Here is a 27,086-nt window from a genome sequence, read left to right on the forward strand (position 1 = left end):
CAAGTAACTTTTAAAGATGGAGAGATTAAATCACTAATACCAGAATCAAAAGCCACAGAGGCGAGAGCGTTTATGTTACAGGATTCCTCCAGGGAGGAACGGGTTCCCGAGGAAGTGGAAAACGTAGTAATTCCTTTGGTTTGAGCGAGCGGAGCTCCGGAGCGATCTAAGTGGGCAGAGCCGGTAAAAGTAACCTTAAAGCCTGGAGCCAAGCCCGTAAGACAAAAACAATACCCTATTAAGCGAGAGGCTCGAAAAGGATTACAGAAGTTAATTATAAAATTTTTCAGAATATGAGCTTTTAGTGGAATGTGAATCAGAATATAGTACTCCTGTGTCGCCAGTAAAGAAATCTAGAGGCAAAGAGTATTAGCTAGTTCACGATTTAAGGGCTATAAATCAGGTGGTCCAAGATATACATCCGGTAGTAGCTAATCCATACACTTTACGGACCTCTTTTAAAGGAGGAGCATAAATGGTTTACTGTACTAGATTTGAAGGACGCCTTCTTTTGCATACCTCCAGGCATAAAAAGTCAAAGCCTATTTGCTTTGGAATGGGAAAGCCCCACCACAGAATGAAAGACACAGCTACCATGGACCGTACTTCCACAAGGATTTAAAAATAGTCCTACGATACTTGAGACTCAGCTGGCAAAAAAAAATTAGAGATATAGAAAAAACAGAACCCAGGGAGAGGCATCTTGTTACAGAATGCGGATGACATTCTGATAGCGGCACAAAGTAAAGAAAAATGTTTTGAAATTTTTAAATTTTCTGGGCCAAGGAAGATGCGGAGTTTCCAGAAACAAAACCCAAATAGGAAAAGAAGCAGCCATTTATTTAGGATTTGAAATATCTCAAAGACAAAGACAATTAGAAAGTGAAAAGAAAGAAACTATTTGTCAAATTCCCGAACCTAGCAGCCCGAAGGAACTGAGAGCTTTTCTGAAAACAATGAAATAGCATCAGCTCTGGATTCTGAACTATAGACTGTATGTAAAACCATTATTTGAGGCATTGAAAGACTCAAAAGGATAAATATTTAACCTGGATGCCCGGATGCCAAACGGCATTCAAAGAACTGAAAAGAGCCTCGATGATCGCCCCTGCATTAGGCCTACCTGATTTCGCTAAACCTTTTGAGTTGTTTGTCCACGAAAGACAACATTTAGCCCTTGGAGTGCTGACACAGCGACTGGGAACCTGGAAGAGACCTGTGGGCTACTTCTCCAAACAACCTGACCACGCGAGTAAAAGATGGCCTAGGTGTTTACGGGCAGTAGCAACAACAGCGCTGCCGATCCGGGAAGCCCCAAAGTTAACAATGGGACAGAAGATGACAGTATATGTCCCGCACATAGCGGTGACTGTTTTAGAACAAAAGGGGGGTCGTTGGCTATCCCTTAGCAGAATGTTGAAATATCAAGTTGTTCTGTTAGAACAAGACGATGTGGAATCGAAGACTACTGCTATACTGAATCCTGCTATGTTTTTAACAACAGAAAACCTTACGGACAATTTAGAACACGATCGCTTGCTAACTATTGAACAAGTCTATTCCAGCAGACCAGACCTGAGACACAAACCTCTGGGAAAATCCTGATCTGGAGTTGTTTACAGATGGAAGAAGCTCTGGGCGAGAAGAGAAGCGAATGGCCGGATATGCTGTCGTTATCGCCGCCGAGGGAATGGAGTCAGGGGTGCTGCCTGCAAACACCTCAGCACAGAAAGCAGTATTGGTAGCATTGAAGCGAGCTCTGCGAATGGCAGAAGGACAAAGGATAAATATCTAGACTGATTCCAAACGTGCATTTGGTGTGATCCACGATCATGGAGCTATTGGGAAGGAGAAAGGACTGCCATCAGCCCAAGAATCATCAATACAGCATAAAGAAGAAATTCTCCAACTTCCGGAAGACGTGCAGAAACCAAAAGAAGTGGCGGTAAAGCGTTGCAAAGCTCATCAATTTGGCCAGACGGCTGTAAACATAAGCAAACGACTGACCGATAAAGCTGCAAAGAGGACTGCAGAGCAAGGTATCCTTGCACTAGTACCAGTAAAACAGATCAGAATTCCAAAGTTGAAACCGAGATATAATAAATTGGATGAGCAATTAGCAGAACAATTGGAAGCATCACAAAACACAGAGAGATGGTAGGTAACACCAGAAAAACAAGTAATAACAACAACCACCCCACAAGTTATGACAGAACTTGCAAAAGAAAACCATGAGCAAAAACATTAGGCTGTAGGCGCTACGGTTTTGAGTTTAAAAACATCTGTAGCGTGTGTAGGCACGACAAGAATAGTTAAACCCATAGTAGCTAAGTGTCCAATCTGTCCTAGAAATAATCCCCTGAACCAAAGGAAACAACCTTTAGGAGTAACAAAACAAAAAATTCTCCCGGAAATTATTAGCAAATTAAGTTCTCTGAGTTACCCAGACAAAATAGATATAGCAGTATTTGTCAGTGCTGATTGACAAATTTTCTAGATGGCCAGCAGCTTTCTCGTGCTGCACCGACAAAGCTAGAGTAGTAGTTAAGACGTTGCTGAAGGAAATAATACCAAGATTTAGAGTGCCAACGGGAATGTCCTCTGATAGAGCACCACATTTTTTTGCAGAGGTACTTCAACAAATTAATAAAATTTTGGGTAGAAAATGGGACCTGCATACACCCTGGAGACCACAATCAAGTGAAAAATTTCAGAACATGAAGCAAACACTAAACTGACATAGTGGAATATTATTGATCTAGGATGGAAGTATTGAGAAAATTATTATTTCAGAACTTCCAAACAGGGGAAATGTAACCAAAGTGATGAAATCAACCAGAGACGGTGTTCCATTACGGGAACATGGAGCGTACCAATCAGCGTATCTGTCGATCTGCATTTTAGTCCGTAGGCGATCATTAATGCGAACAGAACAACAGACAACGTGCTTCTGTCAGAAAAGGATGAAAAAACGCTGTTTCGCTTAGCGGACTGAGAAAACTAGCCAAGACTGCCAAGAGTAAGAGCCGAGAAGCTAAAAGGTAATTCCGGCAGGGGGAGATCGCGACCACCGACTCACAGACCACCACCGACCCAAGTAACAGAAGAGAACAACGGAAGAGGACAACCGAGCCTGCGCAGCGATTTACATACGGAACGAGCAAGTTTGTACCAATCAGCAGACAGGACAATAATGAATATGTATGAATACGTAAAACATGGATCTACAAATTGTACGGGAAAGGTGCGTGAGGTACGCACGCCAGGAGGAGCGATCCCCCGTGCATCCGGCGCCGCGAATAAAGAATGCCTGCTCTTTAATACTAAATTGGTGTTGAGGAGTCGTTTCCGATTTTAACGCGTTTTTCGGTAACACAGGGAGTCAAATCAAGAGAGCCAGAGAACAACAAAACACCGACAGGCTACAGGACAGAGCAGGAGGAATAAAAAAAAAAAAAACGGAGCCAGAGCCAGGCAGAGAGAGGCGGAGAAAGAAAAAGGAGCCACAGGCTACAGGACAGAGAGAGGGAGGACTGAAAAGACGGGGAGGCAGGGAGACACTCAGAGCGAGATGGAGAAAGAAGGTGCGGGGGGGGGGGGGGGGGGCGCAAAAAAAAAAAAAGTAAATTTTGCAGCAGGTAAGGAAAGAGAGGGGGCCGGGGGAGAGACAGGGAGGGCCCAGGACGCACAAGAGAGGCAACGGGGCCCCAGTGGCCCAGGACTCACCGCGACTCTCGCTCTCAGCGCTGCTGGCACAATTTAGCCGTTCAGATGCTTCTTTCCCCTCCTCTCCTCCCTGCCTCTTCTGCAGCTCCAGACTCTAGGCCATCCTCCACCTGAAGAGAATACGTGGGTGTCTTACAGCTCTTACCAGATGAGGCTTCCTAGGCACGTAGCCTAGCTCGCTCGTGCACTACACGCCCGTACCCAACTCCGGGTTACGCGTACAGACCCTACGGTGCACGTTGGTGGCCTGGCCCGCTGCGGGCTATGAAGGGGGATCCTTCCTCCCCCACCTGCATGGACAGGCTCTCCCTTGCCTGCGGCAGGAAGGCAGCTGGCAGCCAGAGCACCTTCAGTTTCTTCTTCTTTACCTTTCGTTGGCGTCTCCAGCTTCAGCCGAGGCAGCTCCTGTCCGCAGCCGGGAAGGGCTTTGTCTATCCCTTTTCGGCCCTGCGCTGCGAGGACGGCGAGGACGGGCAGAGAGAAGCCACGCGAGCCTGAGACGGCCACAGGCAACGGCATCCCCGGGGGAAGGACAGACAACCACGTCCTCAGCACGGTCTCTGGGAGAGGGAAAGAAGAAACAGTGACCGTCATTACCGTCGATCGACCCTGGCCAAAGCCTCTCCTTCCGCAGGGGCTTCTGGACACACCGCTCCCTCCCCACGCTACTGCTAAGGGCCCCTGCACCAAGGGGGAATCCAGTGCGCTTGAGGGACGGCTTGCTGCCTTCACGACAGGGCCTGGGGGCGGCCTAAGGCTATGCAGCACGCTTATGGGGAGGTGCCGGAGCTGGGGGCAGGCGCACGGGGCAAGGGGGGCCCGGGGAGGCTGAGCGGGACCTCCGGTGGGCCGGGGAGGCGGCCATCATCTGCGCCCTGGGCACGGGGAAAAGGTCATCGTCCTCCTCCTTTCCCTCTTCCCTTCTGTCAGCTCCCGGGGAACTCACCGCTTCTCGGGAAGCGGCCGCACCCGCAAGCCCCCAGTAATCAACACGAAGCCAACCCCAAAAATACACCTCGCGTACCGTACGCGCCACGGCCGCCCGGCACCCGAGCGCCGGAAGACCGCGCCTCCCGCCATGCCCGGCGAACCACGTGACAGGGCCGGCAGCCACTGCGCCAGGAATACAGCTCCCGGCACGCTCTGCGGCACAACCCGGCCGCCCGGCAGCCGCAAGGACTACAGCTCCCGGCATGCTCTGCGGCACAACCCGGCCGCCCGGCGGCCGGTTTGATGCGGAGCCACCCAGCATCCCTGCGAGCACAGCTGCAGGCGCAACAGCAGTTACGCAGCCACAACTAGGCACTAAACAAAGGCTTTCCAACACTGGAGGTCTAGAACAGGTAGACATTAGCACAGAAGCACAAGGGGCTCCGTCACCCTGCACAAATCTCCCCGTGCCTACACACGCACACGTTCAGAAGTTAGTTATCAGAAAACGCCCGACTCAGCCATTTGCCACAGTCACGAGACTCACGACATGATAACACGACATGACACACGAGGTGGGCTCAGAGTTTTAAGGCAAGAAATACCTCCCACGCCCCCCACCCGAGATCTTTCAGGGTCCACACCTGCCATCGCCCCGCACCAAACCTACCCGGCCAAAGGCTTTCAGGTGGCCCGAAACACTGTACACAGAAAATAACCAGGGACAGACCTGCATTGTTCGGAAGCGAACGATGCCCGACCGGGGCTCCTCTGCGGGGCACGGAGCCCCCCGGCCCCGCCCGGAGACACACACCCGCCCCCCGCTGCCCGAACTCACCCACCAGCGCTCTCCGGCCCCCGGACACGGCCGCGCTGCTCTCTCAGGCGGCTGCCGCAGGCGAGGCTCGGGCACCGCCAGGCCTCCAGGCGTCCCGAGGGGCTGCCGGCCACCGCAGGGGATGGCTGCCGGCGGCCGGACCGCCGCGGCGCTCCCCGCCCAGCTCCGAGCAGGCTCCGCCGGCCGCGGGCTTCCCACGCCGGGCCGCAGAGGGGCCCCGGCACCGCACAGGGACGCCTCGCGACCCGGCCGCCACACGCACCGGCCCTTCGGCCTCCACACGCACCGCTCCCGCCCCCGCTCCGACGCGCCGCGCACGCGCCACCGGAAGCCCGAGCCCCGCGGGGCGGCCCTTAAAGGGCGGCCGGAAGGAACGGCCCCCACCGGCCCCGCCACCGCGCCCAGCCGGTGAGCGCCAGCGCCCCCTGCTGGCCGGGCCGCGCTCAGCTCGCGAGGGCGCCGAGGGCCGGGCGGGGCGGGACGCGCCGGCTCGGGGCCAGCGCCTTCTCGGAGCGAGCGGGAAACTCCTGCGGGCCCCGGTCACGGCCGGGCACAGCCGCGCGCCCTCCGAGAGCTGCTGAACGGGGCTGCCGCTCGTGACACATACCGAGCCGTCTGCGACGGGAGCGGGCAGAGGAGGAAGGGGCCGGCGGCCGCGGCGCCCTGGCCCCAGGCGGGGGGGAGGGGCTGGGGCCCGGGGGGCCGCCCCCCTACTCACAGTTCCCCCACAGTTCCCCCACAGTTCCCCCACAGTTCCCCCACAGTTCCCCCACAGTTCCCCCACAGTTCCCCCACAGTTCCCCCACAGTTCCCTCACAGTTCCCTCACAGTTCATCCCATGGACGGAACCGGGACCTACTGTGAGGCACTGGGAAAGAAGTGGGAGGAAGCCGGGACAGACCAATATAGCCCAGTATGGACTAGACCAATATAGCCCAGTATGCACTAGACCAATATAGCCCAGTATGGACTGGAGGGAACTGCGAGGGAACCGCGAGAGAACCCCACAGAACAAACCATGGGGCACGAGAAGGCAGAGAATTAAGAATTAGGGACAGGGAGCCAGAAAAAAAAAAAGAAAAAAACCAAAGGGAGACAGAGAGCAAAAGGAATCGCAATGCGTACGGAGAGAAGAGAGAAACAATTCTAGCACAGGGTCACGCGGGAGCCAGGGACAGCAAGATGGAGAAAGGACAGAAGCTACAGGCTACAGGGCAGAGAGGGAAGAATTAATGAATAGACACAGAGAGCTGGGCAGAAAGACATGGAGAAAGGCTAAAGATCACACGGCCTACAGGGAAGAGAGAAGAGAGGGAGGAATTTTAAAAACAGGGGCAAGAAGCCAGAGAGAGGGAGAGAGAAGCAACAATAAAATGGGGACAAGCCACAGGGCAGCGAGGAGGGAATCAATGAATAAGAACACGAGACCAAAGAGAACACAATGTAGAATGGAAAAAAGGAACAGCGGCCTACAGGGAAGGAGGAATTAAAGATCAGGGACTGGGAGGCAGACAGAGACACATGAAGAAACAAGTGGAAAAAAAGAAAAAAACAAACCAACAGCAATGGGCTACAAAGACAGAGAGGGAGGAAATGAGGAAATAAAACGTCGCAGCAAGGAGCTGGACAGAGAGAGATGAGGACAAACAAATAGCATGGGTCCACGTGACAGAGAACGTGGAATTAGAACACAGAGAGAGGGAGCCGGACAGAGAGAGAGGCCGAGAGAAACATCTAGACAGGCTACAGCGGGCAGAGGCAGGAATTAAAACCTAGGGACAGGGAGCTGGACAGAGAGAGATGGAGGTCACAGGGAACAGCGGTGGCTGCAGGAAGAACAGGAATTCATGAATAGGGCAAGGGAGCTGGACAGAGAAGAACTCAGAAAGGCAAGAACAGTAGCAGGGTACAGAGCAGAGAAGACGAATTAAAAAGCACGGGGGGAGCGTTGAGGCAGACAGAGAGAGATTAAGAAAAAAGTCACGGGCTACGTGGCAAAGCAGGAGGAATTCAGAAACGAGGATGGGAACCAAGGGAGAGTGTGCTGGTGAAGGATAACGGGCATTAAAAGTGAGGGACGGGGAGCTGGGAAAAGCGAGGCAGAGAAAAACAGAATCACAGAGAGAATCACACAAAGCCAAAAAAGAAGAAACTGAACAACAGGAACAGGTGTAACCAAAGCGATGAAATCAACCAACCAGAGACGGTGTTCCATTACGGGAACATGGAGCGTACCAATCAGCGCACCTGTCGATCTGCATTTTAGTGCCTAGGCGATCGTTAATGTCAGCAGAACAACAGACAACATGCTTCTGTCAGAAAAGGATGACAAAACGCGGTTTCGCTTAGCGGACTGAGAAAACTAGCCAAGACTGCCAAGAGTAAGAGCCGAGAAGCTAAAAGGTAATTCCGGCAGGGGGAGATCGCGACCACCGACTCACAGACCACCACCGACCCAAGTAACACCACCTACTCAGAAGAGAACAACGGAAGAGGACAACCGAGCCTGCGCAGTGATTGACATACGGAACGAGCAAGTTTGTACCCATCGCTAGACAAGACAATAATGACTATGTATGAGTATGTAAAATTTTCATCTACAAATTGTACAGGAAAGGTGCGTGAGGTACGCACGCCAGGAGGAGCGATCCCCCGTGCATCCGGCGCCGTGAATATAGAATGCCTGCTCTTTAATACTAAATTGGTGTTGAGGAGTCGTTTCCGATTTTAACGCGTTTTTCGGTAACAGTTTTGGCACCCCAGGTGGGAACCTGCTTTTGAATCTCGACGGATCCGTGGGATCGTGGGACCTGCAGCCGGCCCCGAGGAATTCTCCGGGAGAGCTTCCGATCCCCGGGCCAGAGAATTCTGAGCAAGATCCCCTGGATTGAGGTAAACAAGGCATTCTTTGAAGAAGAAACTTAGGTAGAATAATACGTGGGGTTAGTTTCCCACATAGGATAGGATAGCGGGTTTGAGTCCCACAGGCCTGCCCGTAAGGCGCGGCGAAAGCCACGCAGGGTTGGGGCCAAGAGGTGCCTCGGTTGGTAAGTCTCTGCTAGGCGAAAGCCTGTGGAGCGGGACCCGAGGGTAGGGGAGTCTTCAACAGGGGGTTGAAGTCTCCAGGGATATCTAGCAGGGGGCTACAGATCCCAGTGGCAGATTTCCAGTGAGACCTCTAACGGGGGTTGGAGTCCCTCTGACTACTATTTGCGATAGTGCACTATCACAACTACTAGTTGACTGGGAGACGGGAGCATTACTGAGTAGGAAACCTATCCCACAGAGAACACCTTTGCGATGTATTTTGAAGCGCTGGAAAGACGTCGGGGGCGGTGACCCACTAACTCGGAAACCATTAATTGAATATTGCAATCATTGGTGGCCAACGTATCAATTGGAAGGTGGGCACAAATGGCCAGAACACGAGACATTGCAATATCGTACCATCTTGCAATTAATGTTGTTTTGTAAAAAGGGAAGGCAAACGGGAAGAAGTGGCATATGTTGATTTGTTCTTTACACCGTGGAATCATCCCGAGCAGCAGAAACAGCGTGAGGTATGTCCACAAGATTCTACGGCAATGTTTCTGAAAAGAGGAAAACGTGGTGAGAACTTGAAAGAGTGTTGCTCTACTTGTGATACTGGATACTTCGCTTGATGAAACTGACAAGAAAATAGTATGGAATACAGCCAGAAGGCAGGTGCAGGGAGCACATGCTAACAGGAATTTACAGAGAACAATGAATAAGAATTTTCCATCTACAAATCCCGAGTGGGACCCTAATCAGCCAGGACCCAGGGGAATGTTGACTAGATGTCAGAGAGAGATTTTATTTGGAGTAAGACAAGCAATGCCAAAAGCAATAAATTGGTCAAAATTTATGAAGTGAGACAAGAATTAAGTGAGTCCCCTTCAGCCTTTATGGAAAGACTGAAGGTGACCACCAGAAAATATACTCATTTGAACCCAGAAAAACCAGAAAAAGCAATTCAGCTGGTCTCTATATTCATAAGACAATCAGCCCCAGATGGGGGCAGGGGGAGAGAAAACAACCTTCAGAAACTAGAACAACCTGAATCCAGAGATCTGGGTTAAATGCTTGAAGTAGCTTGGCATGAAGGAGACCAGGGGAATCAACCCTAGCTGAACACCTGGTTACACTGAAGCTACGGAATGAAGAAATAGAATTTTTGGTAGATACGGGAGCCACTTATTTGGTATTGAATACACGTGAAGAGAAATTTGATCATAAATCAGTAGATGTTGCTAGCGCAACAGGGCAAAGAAAAATTAGCCCCTCTCAGAGCCATTAAAGTTTAAATTGGAGAAGCAATGGGCAACTCACCAGTTTCTGCATATGCCTGAATGTCCACTGCCTCTGTTATGACGAGATCTATTAGGTCAATTAGATGCTCAAGTAACTTTTAAAGATGGAGAGATTAAATCACTAATACCAGAATCAAAAGCCACAGAGGCGAGAGCGTTTATGTTACAGGATTCCTCCAGGGAGGAACGGGTTCCCGAGGAAGTGGGAAACGTAGTAATTCCTTTGGTTTGAGCGAGCGGAGCTCCGGAGCGATCTAAGTGGGCAGAGCCGGTAAAAGTAACCTTAAAGCCTGGAGCCAAGCCCGTAAGACAAAAACAATACCCTATTAAGCGAGAGGCTCGAAAAGGATTACAGAAGTTAATTATAAAATTTTTCAGAATATGAGCTTTTAGTGGAATGTGAATCAGAATATAGTACTCCTGTGTCGCCAGTAAAGAAATCTAGAGGCAAAGAGTATTAGCTAGTTCACGATTTAAGGGCTATAAATCAGGTGGTCCAAGATATACATCCGGTAGTAGCTAATCCATACACTTTACGGACCTCTTTTAAAGGAGGAGCATAAATGGTTTACTGTACTAGATTTGAAGGACGCCTTCTTTTGCATACCTCCAGGCATAAAAAGTCAAAGCCTATTTGCTTTGGAATGGGAAAGCCCCACCACAGAATGAAAGACACAGCTACCATGGACCGTACTTCCACAAGGATTTAAAAATAGTCCTACGATACTTGAGACTCAGCTGGCAAAAAAAAATTAGAGATATAGAAAAAACAGAACCCAGGGAGAGGCATCTTGTTACAGAATGCGGATGACATTCTGATAGCGGCACAAAGTAAAGAAAAATGTTTTGAAATTTTTAAATTTTCTGGGCCAAGGAAGATGCGGAGTTTCCAGAAACAAAACCCAAATAGGAAAAGAAGCAGCCATTTATTTAGGATTTGAAATATCTCAAAGACAAAGACAATTAGAAAGTGAAAAGAAAGAAACTATTTGTCAAATTCCCGAACCTAGCAGCCCGAAGGAACTGAGAGCTTTTCTGAAAACAATGAAATAGCATCAGCTCTGGATTCTGAACTATAGACTGTATGTAAAACCATTATTTGAGGCATTGAAAGACTCAAAAGGATAAATATTTAACCTGGACGCCCGGATGCCAAACGGCATTCAAAGAACTGAAAAGAGCCTCGATGATCGCCCCTGCATTAGGCCTACCTGATTTCGCTAAACCTTTTGAGTTGTTTGTCCACGAAAGACAACATTTAGCCCTTGGAGTGCTGACACAGCGACTGGGAACCTGGAAGAGACCTGTGGGCTACTTCTCCAAACAACCTGACCACGCGAGTAAAAGATGGCCTAGGTGTTTACGGGCAGTAGCAACAACAGCGCTGCCGATCCGGGAAGCCCCAAAGTTAACAATGGGACAGAAGATGACAGTATATGTCCCGCACATAGCGGTGACTGTTTTAGAACAAAAGGGGGGTCGTTGGCTATCCCTTAGCAGAATGTTGAAATATCAAGTTGTTCTGTTAGAACAAGACGATGTGGAATCGAAGACTACTGCTATACTGAATCCTGCTATGTTTTTAACAACAGAAAACCTTACGGACAATTTAGAACACGATCGCTTGCTAACTATTGAACAAGTCTATTCCAGCAGACCAGACCTGAGACACAAACCTCTGGGAAAATCCTGATCTGGAGTTGTTTACAGATGGAAGAAGCTCTGGGCGAGAAGAGAAGCGAATGGCCGGATATGCTGTCGTTATCGCCGCCGAGGGAATGGAGTCAGGGGTGCTGCCTGCAAACACCTCAGCACAGAAAGCAGTATTGGTAGCATTGAAGCGAGCTCTGCGAATGGCAGAAGGACAAAGGATAAATATCTAGACTGATTCCAAACGTGCATTTGGTGTGATCCACGATCATGGAGCTATTGGGAAGGAGAAAGGACTGCCATCAGCCCAAGAATCATCAATACAGCATAAAGAAGAAATTCTCCAACTTCCGGAAGACGTGCAGAAACCAAAAGAAGTGGCGGTAAAGCGTTGCAAAGCTCATCAATTTGGCCAGACGGCTGTAAACATAAGCAAACGACTGACCGATAAAGCTGCAAAGAGGACTGCAGAGCAAGGTATCCTTGCACTAGTACCAGTAAAACAGATCAGAATTCCAAAGTTGAAACCGAGATATAATAAATTGGATGAGCAATTAGCAGAACAATTGGAAGCATCACAAAACACAGAGAGATGGTAGGTAACACCAGAAAAACAAGTAATAACAACAACCACCCCACAAGTTATGACAGAACTTGCAAAAGAAAACCATGAGCAAACACATTAGGCTGTAGGCGCTACGGTTTTGAGTTTAAAAACATCTGTAGCGTGTGTAGGCACGACAAGAATAGTTAAACCCATAGTAGCTAAGTGTCCAATCTGTCCTAGAAATAATCCCCTGAACCAAAGGAAACAACCTTTAGGAGTAACAAAACAAAAAATTCTCCCGGAAATTATTAGCAAATTAAGTTCTCTGAGTTACCCAGACAAAATAGATATAGCAGTATTTGTCAGTGCTGATTGACAAATTTTCTAGATGGCCAGCAGCTTTCTCGTGCTGCACCGACAAAGCTAGAGTAGTAGTTAAGACGTTGCTGAAGGAAATAATACCAAGATTTAGAGTGCCAACGGGAATGTCCTCTGATAGAGCACCACATTTTTTTGCAGAGGTACTTCAACAAAGTAATAAAATTTTGGGTAGAAAATGGGACCTGCATACACCCTGGAGACCACAATCAAGTGAAAAATTTCAGAACATGAAGCAAACACTAAACTGACATAGTGGAATATTATTGATCTAGGATGGAAGTATTGAGAAAATTATTATTTCAGAACTTCCAAACAGGGGAAATGTAACCAAAGTGATGAAATCAACCAGAGACGGTGTTCCATTACGGGAACATGGAGCGTACCAATCAGCGTATCTGTCGATCTGCATTTTAGTCCGTAGGCGATCATTAATGCGAACAGAACAACAGACAACGTGCTTCTGTCAGAAAAGGATGAAAAAACGCTGTTTCGCTTAGCGGACTGAGAAAACTAGCCAAGACTGCCAAGAGTAAGAGCCGAGAAGCTAAAAGGTAATTCCGGCAGGGGGAGATCGCGACCACCGACTCACAGACCACCACCGACCCAAGTAACAGAAGAGAACAACGGAAGAGGACAACCGAGCCTGCGCAGCGATTTACATACGGAACGAGCAAGTTTGTACCAATCAGCAGACAGGACAATAATGAATATGTATGAATACGTAAAACATTGATCTACAAATTGTACGGGAAAGGTGCGTGAGGTACGCACGCCAGGAGGAGCGATCCCCCGTGCATCCGGCGCCGCGAATAAAGAATGCCTGCTCTTTAATACTAAATTGGTGTTGAGGAGTCGTTTCCGATTTTAACGCGTTTTTCGGTAACACAGGGAGTCAGATCAAGAGAGCCAGAGAACAACAAAACACCGACAGGCTACAGGACAGAGCAGGAGGAATAAAAAAAAACGGAGCCAGAGCCAGGCAGAGAGAGGCGGAGAAAGAAAAAGGAGCCACAGGCTACAGGACAGAGAGAGGGAGGACTGAAAAGACGGGGAGGCAGGGAGACACTCAGAGCGAGATGGAGAAAGAAGGTGCGGGGGGGGGGGGGGGGGGCGCAAAAAAAAAAAGTAAATTTTGCAGCAGGTAAGGAAAGAGAGGGGGCCGGGGGAGAGACAGGGAGGGCCCAGGACGCACAAGAGAGGCAACGGGGCCCCAGTGGCCCAGGACTCACCGCGACTCTCGCTCTCAGCGCTGCTGGCACAATTTAGCCGTTCAGATGCTTCTTTCCCCTCCTCTCCTCCCTGCCTCTTCTGCAGCTCCAGACTCTAGGCCGTCCTCCACCTGAAGAGAATACGTGGGTGTCTTACAGCTCTTACCAGATGAGGCTTCCTAGGCACGTAGCCTAGCTCGCTCGTGCACTACACGCCCGTACCCAACTCCGGGTTACGCGTACAGACCCTACGGTGCACGTTGGTGGCCTGGCCCGCTGCGGGCTATGAAGGGGGATCCTTCCTCCCCCACCTGCATGGACAGGCTCTCTCTTGCCTGCGGCAGGAAGGCAGCTGGCAGCCAGAGCACCTTCAGTTTCTTCTTCTTTACCTTTCGTTGGCGTCTCCAGCTTCAGCTGAGGCAGCTCCTGTCCGCAGCCAGGAAGGGCTTTGTCTATCCCTTTTCGGCCCTGCGCTGCGAGGACGGCGAGGACGGGCAGAGAGAAGCCACGCGAGCCTGAGACGGCCGCAGGCAACGGCATCCCCGGGGGAAGGACAGACAACCACGTCCTCAGCACGGTCTCTGGGAGAGGGAAAGAAGAAACAGTGACCGTCATTACCGTCGATCGACCCTGGCCAAAGCCTCTCCTTCCGCAGGGGCTTCTGGACACACCGCTCCCTCCCCACGCTACTGCTAAGGGCCCCTGCACCAAGGGGGAATCCAGTGCGCTTGAGGGACGGCTTGCTGCCTTCACGACAGGGCCTGGGGGCGGCCTAAGGCTATGCAGCACGCTTATGGGGAGGTGCCGGAGCTGGGGGCAGGCGCACGGGGCAAGGGGGGCCCGGGGAGGCTGAGCGGGACCTCCGGTGGGCCGGGGAGGCGGCCATCATCTGCGCCCTGGGCACGGGGAAAAGGTCATCGTCCTCCTCCTTTCCCTCTTCCCTTCTGTCAGCTCCCGGGGAACTCACCGCTTCTCGGGAAGCGGCCGCACCCGCAAGCCCCCAGTAATCAACACGAAGCCAACCCCAAAAATACACCTCGCGTACCGTACGCGCCACGGCCGCCCGGCACCCGAGCGCCGGAAGACCGCGCCTCCCGCCATGCCCGGCGAACCACGTGACAGGGCCGGCAGCCACTGCGCCAGGAATACAGCTCCCGGCATGCTCTGCGGCACAACCCGGCCGCCCGGCAGCCGCAAGGACTACAGCTCCCGGCATGCTCTGCGGCACAACCCGGCCGCCCGGCGGCCGGTTTGATGCGGAGCCACCCAGCATCCCTGCGAGCACAGCTGCAGGCGCAACAGCAGTTACGCAGCCACAACTAGGCACTAAACAAAGGCTTTCCAACACTGGAGGTCTAGAACAGGTAGACATTAGCACAGAAGCACAAGGGGCTCCGTCACCCTGCACAAATCTCCCCGTGCCTACACACGCACACGTTCAGAAGTTAGTTATCAGAAAACGCCCGACTCAGCCATTTGCCACAGTCACGAGACTCACGACATGATAACACGACATGACACACGAGGTGGGCTCAGAGTTTTAAGGCAAGAAATACCTCCCACGCCCCCCACCCGAGATCTTTCAGGGTCCACACCTGCCATCGCCCCGCACCAAACCTACCCGGCCAAAGGCTTTCAGGTGGCCCGAAACACTGTACACAGAAAATAACCAGGGACAGACCTGCATTGTTCGGAAGCGAACGATGCCCGACCGGGGCTCCTCTGCGGGGCACGGAGCCCCCCGGCCCCGCCCGGAGACACACACCCGCCCCCCGCTGCCCGAACTCACCCACCAGCGCTCTCCGGCCCCCGGACACGGCCGCGCTGCTCTCTCAGGCGGCTGCCGCAGGCGAGGCTCGGGCACCGCCAGGCCTCCAGGCGTCCCGAGGGGCTGCCGGCCACCGCAGGGGATGGCTGCCGGCGGCCGGACCGCCGCGGCGCTCCCCGCCCAGCTCCGAGCAGGCTCCGCCGGCCGCGGGCTTCCCACGCCGGGCCGCAGAGGGGCCCCGGCACCGCACAGGGACGCCTCGCGACCCGGCCGCCACACGCACCGGCCCTTCGGCCTCCACACGCACCGCTCCCGCCCCCGCTCCGACGCGCCGCGCACGCGCCACCGGAAGCCCGAGCCCCGCGGGGCGGCCCTTAAAGGGCGGCCGGAAGGAACGGCCCCCACCGGCCCCGCCACCGCGCCCAGCCGGTGAGCGCCAGCGCCCCCTGCTGGCCGGGCCGCGCTCAGCTCGCGAGGGCGCCGAGGGCCGGGCGGGGCGGGACGCGCCGGCTCGGGGCCAGCGCCTTCTCGGAGCGAGCGGGAAACCCCTGCGGGCCCCGGTCACGGCCGGGCACAGCCGCGCGGCCTCGGAGAGCTGCTGAACGCGGCTGCCGCTCGTGACACATACCGAGCCGTCTGCGACGGGAGCGGGCAGAGGAGGAAGGGGCCGGCGGCCGCGGGGCCTGGCCCCAGGCGGGGGGGAGGGGCTGGGGCCCGGGGGGCCGCCCCCCTCCTCACAGTTCCCCCACAGTTCCCCCACAGTTCCCCCACAGTTCCCCCACAGTTCCCCCACAGTTCCCCCACAGTTCCCCCACAGTTCCCCCACAGTTCCCCCACAGTTCCCCCACAGTTCCCCCACAGTTCCCCCACAGTTCCCCCACAGTTCCCCCACAGTTCCCCCACAGTTCCCCCACAGTTCATCCCATGGACGGAACCGGGACCTACTGTGAGGCACTGGGAAAGAACTGGGAGGAAGCCGGGACAGACCAATATAGCCCAGTATGGACTAGACCAATATAGCCCAGTATGGACTGGAGGGAACTGCGAGGGAACCGCGAGAGAACCCCACAGAACAAACCATGGGGCACGAGAAGGCAGAGAATTAAGAATTAGGGACAGGGAGCCAGAAAAAAAAAAGAAAAAAACCAAAGGGAGACAGAGAGCAAAAGGAATCGCAATGCGTACGGAGAGAAGAGAGAAACAATTCTAGCACAGGGTCACGCGGGAGCCAGGGACAGCAAGATGGAGAAAGGACAGAAGCTACAGGCTACAGGGCAGAGAGGGAAGAATTAATGAATAGACACAGAGAGCTGGGCAGAAAGACATGGAGAAAGGCTAAAGATCACACGGCCTACAGGGAAGAGAGAAGAGAGGGAGGAATTTTAAAAACAGGGGCAAGAAGCCAGAGAGAGGGAGAGAGAAGCAACAATAAAATGGGGACAAGCCACAGGGCAGCGAGGAGGGAATCAATGAATAAGAACACGAGACCAAAGAGAACACAATGTAGAATGGAAAAAAGGAACAGCGGCCTACAGGGAAGGAGGAATTAAAGATCAGGGACTGGGAGGCAGACAGAGACACATGAAGAAACAAGTGGAAAAAAAGAAAAAAACAAACCAACAGCAATGGGCTACAAAGACAGAGAGGGAGGAAATGAGGAAATAAAACGTCGCAGCAAGGAGCTGGACAGAGAGAGATGAGGACAAACAAATAGCACGGGTCCACGTGACAGAGAACGTGGAATTAGAACACAGAGAGAGGGAGCCGGACAGAGAGAGAGGCCGAGAGAAACATCTAGACAGGCTACAGCGGGCAGAGGCAGGAATTAAAACCTAGGGACAGGGAGCTGGACAGAGAGAGATGGAGGTCACAGGGAACAGCGGTGGCTGCAGGAAGAACAGGAATTCATGAATAGGGCAAGGGAGCTGGACAGAGAAGAACTCAGAAAGGCAAGAACAGTAGCAGGGTACAGAGCAGAGAAGACGAATTAAAAAGCACGGGGGGAGCGTTGAGGCAGACAGAGAGAGATTAAGAAAAAAGTCACGGGCTACGTGGCAAAGCAGGAGGAATTCAGAAACGAGGATGGGAACCAAGGGAGAGTGTGCTGGTGAAGGATAACGGGCATTAAAAGTGAGGGACGGGGAGCTGGGAAAAGCGAGGCAGAGAAAAACAGAATCACAGAGAGAATCACACAAAGCCAAAAAAGAAGAAACTGAACAACAGGAACAGGTGTAACCAAAGCGATGAAATCAACCAACCAGAGACGGTGTTCCATTACGGGAACATGGAGCGTACCAATCAGCGCACCTGTCGATCTGCATTTTAGTGCCTAGGCGATCGTTAATGTCAGCAGAACAACAGACAACATGCTTCTGTCAGAAAAGGATGACAAAACGCGGTTTCGCTTAGCGGACTGAGAAAACTAGCCAAGACTGCCAAGAGTAAGAGCCGAGAAGCTAAAAGGTAATTCCGGCAGGGGGAGATCGCGACCACCGACTCACAGACCACCACCGACCCAAGTAACACCACCTACTCAGAAGAGAACAACGGAAGAGGACAACCGAGCCTGCGCAGTGATTGACATACGGAACGAGCAAGTTTGTACCCATCGCTAGACAAGACAATAATGACTATGTATGAGTATGTAAAATTTTCATCTACAAATTGTACAGGAAAGGTGCGTGAGGTACGCACGCCAGGAGGAGCGATCCCCCGTGCATCCGGCGCCGTGAATATAGAATGCCTGCTCTTTAATACTAAATTGGTGTTGAGGAGTCGTTTCCGATTTTAACGCGTTTTTCGGTAACAGTTTTGGCACCCCAGGTGGGAACCTGCTTTTGAATCTCGACGGATCCGTGGGATCGTGGGACCTGCAGCCGGCCCCGAGGAATTCTCCGGGAGAGCTTCCGATCCCCGGGCCAGAGAATTCTGAGCAAGATCCCCTGGATTGAGGTAAACAAGGCATTCTTTGAAGAAGAAACTTAGGTAGAATAATACGTGGGGTTAGTTTCCCACATAGGATAGGATAGCGGGTTTGAGTCCCACAGGCCTGCCCGTAAGGCGCGGCGAAAGCCACGCAGGGTTGGGGCCAAGAGGTGCCTCGGTTGGTAAGTCTCTGCTAGGCGAAAGCCTGTGGAGCGGGACCCGAGGGTAGGGGAGTCTTCAACAGGGGGTTGAAGTCTCCAGGGATATCTAGCAGGGGGCTACAGATCCCAGTGGCAGATTTCCAGTGAGACCTCTAACGGGGGTTGGAGTCCCTCTGACTACTATTTGCGATAGTGCACTATCACAACTACTAGTTGACTGGGAGACGGGAGCATTACTGAGTAGGAAACCTATCCCACAGAGAACACCTTTGCGATGTATTTTGAAGCGCTGGAAAGACGTCGGGGGCGGTGACCCACTAACTCGGAAACCATTAATTGAATATTGCAATCATTGGTGGCCAACGTATCAATTGGAAGGTGGGCACAAATGGCCAGAACACGAGACATTGCAATATCGTACCATCTTGCAATTAATGTTGTTTTGTAAAAAGGGAAGGCAAACGGGAAGAAGTGGCATATGTTGATTTGTTCTTTACACCGTGGAATCATCCCGAGCAGCAGAAACAGCGTGAGGTATGTCCACAAGATTCTACGGCAATGTTTCTGAAAAGAGGAAAACGTGGTGAGAACTTGAAAGAGTGTTGCTCTACTTGTGATACTGGATACTTCGCTTGATGAAACTGACAAGAAAATAGTATGGAATACAGCCAGAAGGCAGGTGCAGGGAGCACATGCTAACAGGAATTTACAGAGAACAATGAATAAGAATTTTCCATCTACAAATCCCGAGTGGGACCCTAATCAGCCAGGACCCAGGGGAATGTTGACTAGATGTCAGAGAGAGATTTTATTTGGAGTAAGACAAGCAATGCCAAAAGCAATAAATTGGTCAAAATTTATGAAGTGAGACAAGAATTAAGTGAGTCCCCTTCAGCCTTTATGGAAAGACTGAAGGTGACCACCAGAAAATATACTCATTTGAACCCAGAAAAACCAGAAAAAGCAATTCAGCTGGTCTCTATATTCATAAGACAATCAGCCCCAGATGGGGGCAGGGGGAGAGAAAACAACCTTCAGAAACTAGAACAACCTGAATCCAGAGATCTGGGTTAAATGCTTGAAGTAGCTTGGCATGAAGGAGACCAGGGGAATCAACCCTAGCTGAACACCTGGTTACACTGAAGCTACGGAATGAAGAAATAGAATTTTTGGTAGATACGGGAGCCACTTATTTGGTATTGAATACACGTGAAGAGAAATTTGATCATAAATCAGTAGATGTTGCTAGCGCAACAGGGCAAAGAAAAATTAGCCCCTCTCAGAGCCATTAAAGTTTAAATTGGAGAAGCAATGGGCAACTCACCAGTTTCTGCATATGCCTGAATGTCCACTGCCTCTGTTATGACGAGATCTATTAGGTCAATTAGATGCTCAAGTAACTTTTAAAGATGGAGAGATTAAATCACTAATACCAGAATCAAAAGCCACAGAGGCGAGAGCGTTTATGTTACAGGATTCCTCCAGGGAGGAACGGGTTCCCGAGGAAGTGGAAAACGTAGTAATTCCTTTGGTTTGAGCGAGCGGAGCTCCGGAGCGATCTAAGTGGGCAGAGCCGGTAAAAGTAACCTTAAAGCCTGGAGCCAAGCCCGTAAGACAAAAACAATACCCTATTAAGCGAGAGGCTCGAAAAGGATTACAGAAGTTAATTATAAAATTTTTCAGAATATGAGCTTTTAGTGGAATGTGAATCAGAATATAGTACTCCTGTGTCGCCAGTAAAGAAATCTAGAGGCAAAGAGTATTAGCTAGTTCACGATTTAAGGGCTATAAATCAGGTGGTCCAAGATATACATCCGGTAGTAGCTAATCCATACACTTTACGGACCTCTTTTAAAGGAGGAGCATAAATGGTTTACTGTACTAGATTTGAAGGACGCCTTCTTTTGCATACCTCCAGGCATAAAAAGTCAAAGCCTATTTGCTTTGGAATGGGAAAGCCCCACCACAGAATGAAAGACACAGCTACCATGGACCGTACTTCCACAAGGATTTAAAAATAGTCCTACGATACTTGAGACTCAGCTGGCAAAAAAAAATTAGAGATATAGAAAAAACAGAACCCAGGGAGAGGCATCTTGTTACAGAATGCGGATGACATTCTGATAGCGGCACAAAGTAAAGAAAAATGTTTTGAAATTTTTAAATTTTCTGGGCCAAGGAAGATGCGGAGTTTCCAGAAACAAAACCCAAATAGGAAAAGAAGCAGCCATTTATTTAGGATTTGAAATATCTCAAAGACAAAGACAATTAGAAAGTGAAAAGAAAGAAACTATTTGTCAAATTCCCGAACCTAGCAGCCCGAAGGAACTGAGAGCTTTTCTGAAAACAATGAAATAGCATCAGCTCTGGATTCTGAACTATAGACTGTATGTAAAACCATTATTTGAGGCATTGAAAGACTCAAAAGGATAAATATTTAACCTGGACGCCCGGATGCCAAACGGCATTCAAAGAACTGAAAAGAGCCTCGATGATCGCCCCTGCATTAGGCCTACCTGATTTCGCTAAACCTTTTGAGTTGTTTGTCCACGAAAGACAACATTTAGCCCTTGGAGTGCTGACACAGCGACTGGGAACCTGGAAGAGACCTGTGGGCTACTTCTCCAAACAACCTGACCACGCGAGTAAAAGATGGCCTAGGTGTTTACGGGCAGTAGCAACAACAGCGCTGCCGATCCGGGAAGCCCCAAAGTTAACAATGGGACAGAAGATGACAGTATATGTCCCGCACATAGCGGTGACTGTTTTAGAACAAAAGGGGGGTCGTTGGCTATCCCTTAGCAGAATGTTGAAATATCAAGTTGTTCTGTTAGAACAAGACGATGTGGAATCGAAGACTACTGCTATACTGAATCCTGCTATGTTTTTAACAACAGAAAACCTTACGGACAATTTAGAACACGATCGCTTGCTAACTATTGAACAAGTCTATTCCAGCAGACCAGACCTGAGACACAAACCTCTGGGAAAATCCTGATCTGGAGTTGTTTACAGATGGAAGAAGCTCTGGGCGAGAAGAGAAGCGAATGGCCGGATATGCTGTCGTTATCGCCGCCGAGGGAATGGAGTCAGGGGTGCTGCCTGCAAACACCTCAGCACAGAAAGCAGTATTGGTAGCATTGAAGCGAGCTCTGCGAATGGCAGAAGGACAAAGGATAAATATCTAGACTGATTCCAAACGTGCATTTGGTGTGATCCACGATCATGGAGCTATTGGGAAGGAGAAAGGACTGCCATCAGCCCAAGAATCATCAATACAGCATAAAGAAGAAATTCTCCAACTTCCGGAAGACGTGCAGAAACCAAAAGAAGTGGCGGTAAAGCGTTGCAAAGCTCATCAATTTGGCCAGACGGCTGTAAACATAAGCAAACGACTGACCGATAAAGCTGCAAAGAGGACTGCAGAGCAAGGTATCCTTGCACTAGTACCAGTAAAACAGATCAGAATTCCAAAGTTGAAACCGAGATATAATAAATTGGATGAGCAATTAGCAGAACAATTGGAAGCATCACAAAACACAGAGAGATGGTAGGTAACACCAGAAAAACAAGTAACAACAACAACCACCCCACAAGTTATGACAGAACTTGCAAAAGAAAACCATGAGCAAACACATTAGGCTGTAGGCGCTACGGTTTTGAGTTTAAAAACATCTGTAGCGTGTGTAGGCACGACAAGAATAGTTAAACCCATAGTAGCTAAGTGTCCAATCTGTCCTAGAAATAATCCCCTGAACCAAAGGAAACAACCTTTAGGAGTAACAAAACAAAAAATTCTCCCGGAAATTATTAGCAAATTAAGTTCTCTGAGTTACCCAGACAAAATAGATATAGCAGTATTTGTCAGTGCTGATTGACAAATTTTCTAGATGGCCAGCAGCTTTCTCGTGCTGCACCGACAAAGCTAGAGTAGTAGTTAAGACGTTGCTGAAGGAAATAATACCAAGATTTAGAGTGCCAACGGGAATGTCCTCTGATAGAGCACCACATTTTTTTGCAGAGGTACTTCAACAAATTAATAAAATTTTGGGTAGAAAATGGGACCTGCATACACCCTGGAGACCACAATCAAGTGAAAAATTTCAGAACATGAAGCAAACACTAAACTGACATAGTGGAATATTATTGATCTAGGATGGAAGTATTGAGAAAATTATTATTTCAGAACTTCCAAACAGGGGAAATGTAACCAAAGTGATGAAATCAACCAGAGACGGTGTTCCATTACGGGAACATGGAGCGTACCAATCAGCGTATCTGTCGATCTGCATTTTAGTCCGTAGGCGATCATTAATGCGAACAGAACAACAGACAACGTGCTTCTGTCAGAAAAGGATGAAAAAACGCTGTTTCGCTTAGCGGACTGAGAAAACTAGCCAAGACTGCCAAGAGTAAGAGCCGAGAAGCTAAAAGGTAATTCCGGCAGGGGGAGATCGCGACCACCGACTCACAGACCACCACCGACCCAAGTAACAGAAGAGAACAACGGAAGAGGACAACCGAGCCTGCGCAGCGATTTACATACGGAACGAGCAAGTTTGTACCAATCAGCAGACAGGACAATAATGAATATGTATGAATACGTAAAACATTGATCTACAAATTGTACGGGAAAGGTGCGTGAGGTACGCACGCCAGGAGGAGCGATCCCCCGTGCATCCGGCGCCGCGAATAAAGAATGCCTGCTCTTTAATACTAAATTGGTGTTGAGGAGTCGTTTCCGATTTTAACGCGTTTTTCGGTAACACAGGGAGTCAGATCAAGAGAGCCAGAGAACAACAAAACACCGACAGGCTACAGGACAGAGCAGGAGGAATAAAAAAAAACGGAGCCAGAGCCAGGCAGAGAGAGGCGGAGAAAGAAAAAGGAGCCACAGGCTACAGGACAGAGAGAGGGAGGACTGAAAAGACGGGGAGGCAGGGAGACACTCAGAGCGAGATGGAGAAAGAAGGTGCGGGGGGGGGGGGGGGGGGGCGCAAAAAAAAAAAGTAAATTTTGCAGCAGGTAAGGAAAGAGAGGGGGCCGGGGGAGAGACAGGGAGGGCCCAGGACGCACAAGAGAGGCAACGGGGCCCCAGTGGCCCAGGACTCACCGCGACTCTCGCTCTCAGCGCTGCTGGCACAATTTAGCCGTTCAGATGCTTCTTTCCCCTCCTCTCCTCCCTGCCTCTTCTGCAGCTCCAGACTCTAGGCCGTCCTCCACCTGAAGAGAATACGTGGGTGTCTTACAGCTCTTACCAGATGAGGCTTCCTAGGCACGTAGCCTAGCTCGCTCGTGCACTACACGCCCGTACCCAACTCCGGGTTACGCGTACAGACCCTACGGTGCACGTTGGTGGCCTGGCCCGCTGCGGGCTATGAAGGGGGATCCTTCCTCCCCCACCTGCATGGACAGGCTCTCTCTTGCCTGCGGCAGGAAGGCAGCTGGCAGCCAGAGCACCTTCAGTTTCTTCTTCTTTACCTTTCGTTGGCGTCTCCAGCTTCAGCTGAGGCAGCTCCTGTCCGCAGCCAGGAAGGGCTTTGTCTATCCCTTTTCGGCCCTGCGCTGCGAGGACGGCGAGGACGGGCAGAGAGAAGCCACGCGAGCCTGAGACGGCCGCAGGCAACGGCATCCCCGGGGGAAGGACAGACAACCACGTCCTCAGCACGGTCTCTGGGAGAGGGAAAGAAGAAACAGTGACCGTCATTACCGTCGATCGACCCTGGCCAAAGCCTCTCCTTCCGCAGGGGCTTCTGGACACACCGCTCCCTCCCCACGCTACTGCTAAGGGCCCCTGCACCAAGGGGGAATCCAGTGCGCTTGAGGGACGGCTTGCTGCCTTCACGACAGGGCCTGGGGGCGGCCTAAGGCTATGCAGCACGCTTATGGGGAGGTGCCGGAGCTGGGGGCAGGCGCACGGGGCAAGGGGGGCCCGGGGAGGCTGAGCGGGACCTCCGGTGGGCCGGGGAGGCGGCCATCATCTGCGCCCTGGGCACGGGGAAAAGGTCATCGTCCTCCTCCTTTCCCTCTTCCCTTCTGTCAGCTCCCGGGGAACTCACCGCTTCTCGGGAAGCGGCCGCACCCGCAAGCCCCCAGTAATCAACACGAAGCCAACCCCAAAAATACACCTCGCGTACCGTACGCGCCACGGCCGCCCGGCACCCGAGCGCCGGAAGACCGCGCCTCCCGCCATGCCCGGCGAACCACGTGACAGGGCCGGCAGCCACTGCGCCAGGAATACAGCTCCCGGCATGCTCTGCGGCACAACCCGGCCGCCCGGCAGCCGCAAGGACTACAGCTCCCGGCATGCTCTGCGGCACAACCCGGCCGCCCGGCGGCCGGTTTGATGCGGAGCCACCCAGCATCCCTGCGAGCACAGCTGCAGGCGCAACAGCAGTTACGCAGCCACAACTAGGCACTAAACAAAGGCTTTCCAACACTGGAGGTCTAGAACAGGTAGACATTAGCACAGAAGCACAAGGGGCTCCGTCACCCTGCACAAATCTCCCCGTGCCTACACACGCACACGTTCAGAAGTTAGTTATCAGAAAACGCCCGACTCAGCCATTTGCCACAGTCACGAGACTCACGACATGATAACACGACATGACACACGAGGTGGGCTCAGAGTTTTAAGGCAAGAAATACCTCCCACGCCCCCCACCCGAGATCTTTCAGGGTCCACACCTGCCATCGCCCCGCACCAAACCTACCCGGCCAAAGGCTTTCAGGTGGCCCGAAACACTGTACACAGAAAATAACCAGGGACAGACCTGCATTGTTCGGAAGCGAACGATGCCCGACCGGGGCTCCTCTGCGGGGCACGGAGCCCCCCGGCCCCGCCCGGAGACACACACCCGCCCCCCGCTGCCCGAACTCACCCACCAGCGCTCTCCGGCCCCCGGACACGGCCGCGCTGCTCTCTCAGGCGGCTGCCGCAGGCGAGGCTCGGGCACCGCCAGGCCTCCAGGCGTCCCGAGGGGCTGCCGGCCACCGCAGGGGATGGCTGCCGGCGGCCGGACCGCCGCGGCGCTCCCCGCCCAGCTCCGAGCAGGCTCCGCCGGCCGCGGGCTTCCCACGCCGGGCCGCAGAGGGGCCCCGGCACCGCACAGGGACGCCTCGCGACCCGGCCGCCACACGCACCGGCCCTTCGGCCTCCACACGCACCGCTCCCGCCCCCGCTCCGACGCGCCGCGCACGCGCCACCGGAAGCCCGAGCCCCGCGGGGCGGCCCTTAAAGGGCGGCCGGAAGGAACGGCCCCCACCGGCCCCGCCACCGCGCCCAGCCGGTGAGCGCCAGCGCCCCCTGCTGGCCGGGCCGCGCTCAGCTCGCGAGGGCGCCGAGGGCCGGGCGGGGCGGGACGCGCCGGCTCGGGGCCAGCGCCTTCTCGGAGCGAGCGGGAAACCCCTGCGGGCCCCGGTCACGGCCGGGCACAGCCGCGCGGCCTCGGAGAGCTGCTGAACGCGGCTGCCGCTCGTGACACATACCGAGCCGTCTGCGACGGGAGCGGGCAGAGGAGGAAGGGGCCGGCGGCCGCGGGGCCTGGCCCCAGGCGGGGGGGAGGGGCTGGGGCCCGGGGGGCCGCCCCCCTCCTCACAGTTCCCCCACAGTTCCCCCACAGTTCCCCCACAGTTCCCCCACAGTTCCCCCACAGTTCCCCCACAGTTCCCCCACAGTTCCCCCACAGTTCCCCCACAGTTCCCCCACAGTTCCCCCACAGTTCCCCCACAGTTCCCCCACAGTTCCCCCACAGTTCATCCCATGGACGGAACCGGGACCTACTGTGAGGCACTGGGAAAGAACTGGGAGGAAGCCGGGACAGACCAATATAGCCCAGTATGGACTAGACCAATATAGCCCAGTATGGACTGGAGGGAACTGCGAGGGAACCGCGAGAGAACCCCACAGAACAAACCATGGGGCACGAGAAGGCAGAGAATTAAGAATTAGGGACAGGGAGCCAGAAAAAAAAAAGAAAAAAACCAAAGGGAGACAGAGAGCAAAAGGAATCGCAATGCGTACGGAGAGAAGAGAGAAACAATTCTAGCACAGGGTCACGCGGGAGCCAGGGACAGCAAGATGGAGAAAGGACAGAAGCTACAGGCTACAGGGCAGAGAGGGAAGAATTAATGAATAGACACAGAGAGATGGGCAGAAAGACATGGAGAAAGGCTAAAGATCACACGGCCTACAGGGAAGAGAGAAGAGAGGGAGGAATTTTAAAAACAGGGGCAAGAAGCCAGAGAGAGGGAGAGAGAAGCAACAATAAAATGGGGACAAGCCACAGGGCAGCGAGGAGGGAATCAATGAATAAGAACACGAGACCAAAGAGAACACAATGTAGAATGGAAAAAAGGAACAGCGGCCTACAGGGAAGGAGGAATTAAAGATCAGGGACTGGGAGGCAGACAGAGACACATGAAGAAACAAGTGAAAAAAAAGAAAAAAACCAAACCAACAGCAATGGGCTACAAAGACAGAGAGGGAGGAAATGAGGAAATAAAACATCGCAGCAAGGAGCTGGACAGAGAGAGATGAGGACAAACAAATAGCACGGGTCCACGTGACAGAGAACGTGGAATTAGAACACAGAGAGAGGGAGCCGGACAGAGAGAGAGGC

At 52.2% G+C, this 27,086-nt stretch overlaps 1 long non-coding RNA gene across 1 annotated transcript in view; it reads right to left on the bottom strand.

Annotated features, from left to right (window-relative positions):
* Window positions 1–4,079: 4,079 nt before the first annotated feature.
* The window catches only part of LOC142049555 (uncharacterized), a 106,053-nt gene continuing 83,046 nt past the window's right edge, over window positions 4,080–27,086 (bottom strand). The window contains exons 10-12 of the long non-coding RNA XR_012657751.1: window positions 23,579–23,688; window positions 13,633–13,742; window positions 4,080–4,286 (exon numbers count right to left, since the gene is read on the bottom strand). This is a non-coding gene — a long non-coding RNA (uncharacterized LOC142049555). The remainder of the gene's footprint in view (window positions 4,287–13,632; window positions 13,743–23,578; window positions 23,689–27,086) is intronic.

This window comes from Phalacrocorax aristotelis, chromosome W (genome assembly GCF_949628215.1).
Source record: "Phalacrocorax aristotelis chromosome W, bGulAri2.1, whole genome shotgun sequence".
In the NCBI taxonomy this organism is placed as follows: domain Eukaryota; kingdom Metazoa; phylum Chordata; class Aves; order Suliformes; family Phalacrocoracidae; genus Phalacrocorax; species Phalacrocorax aristotelis.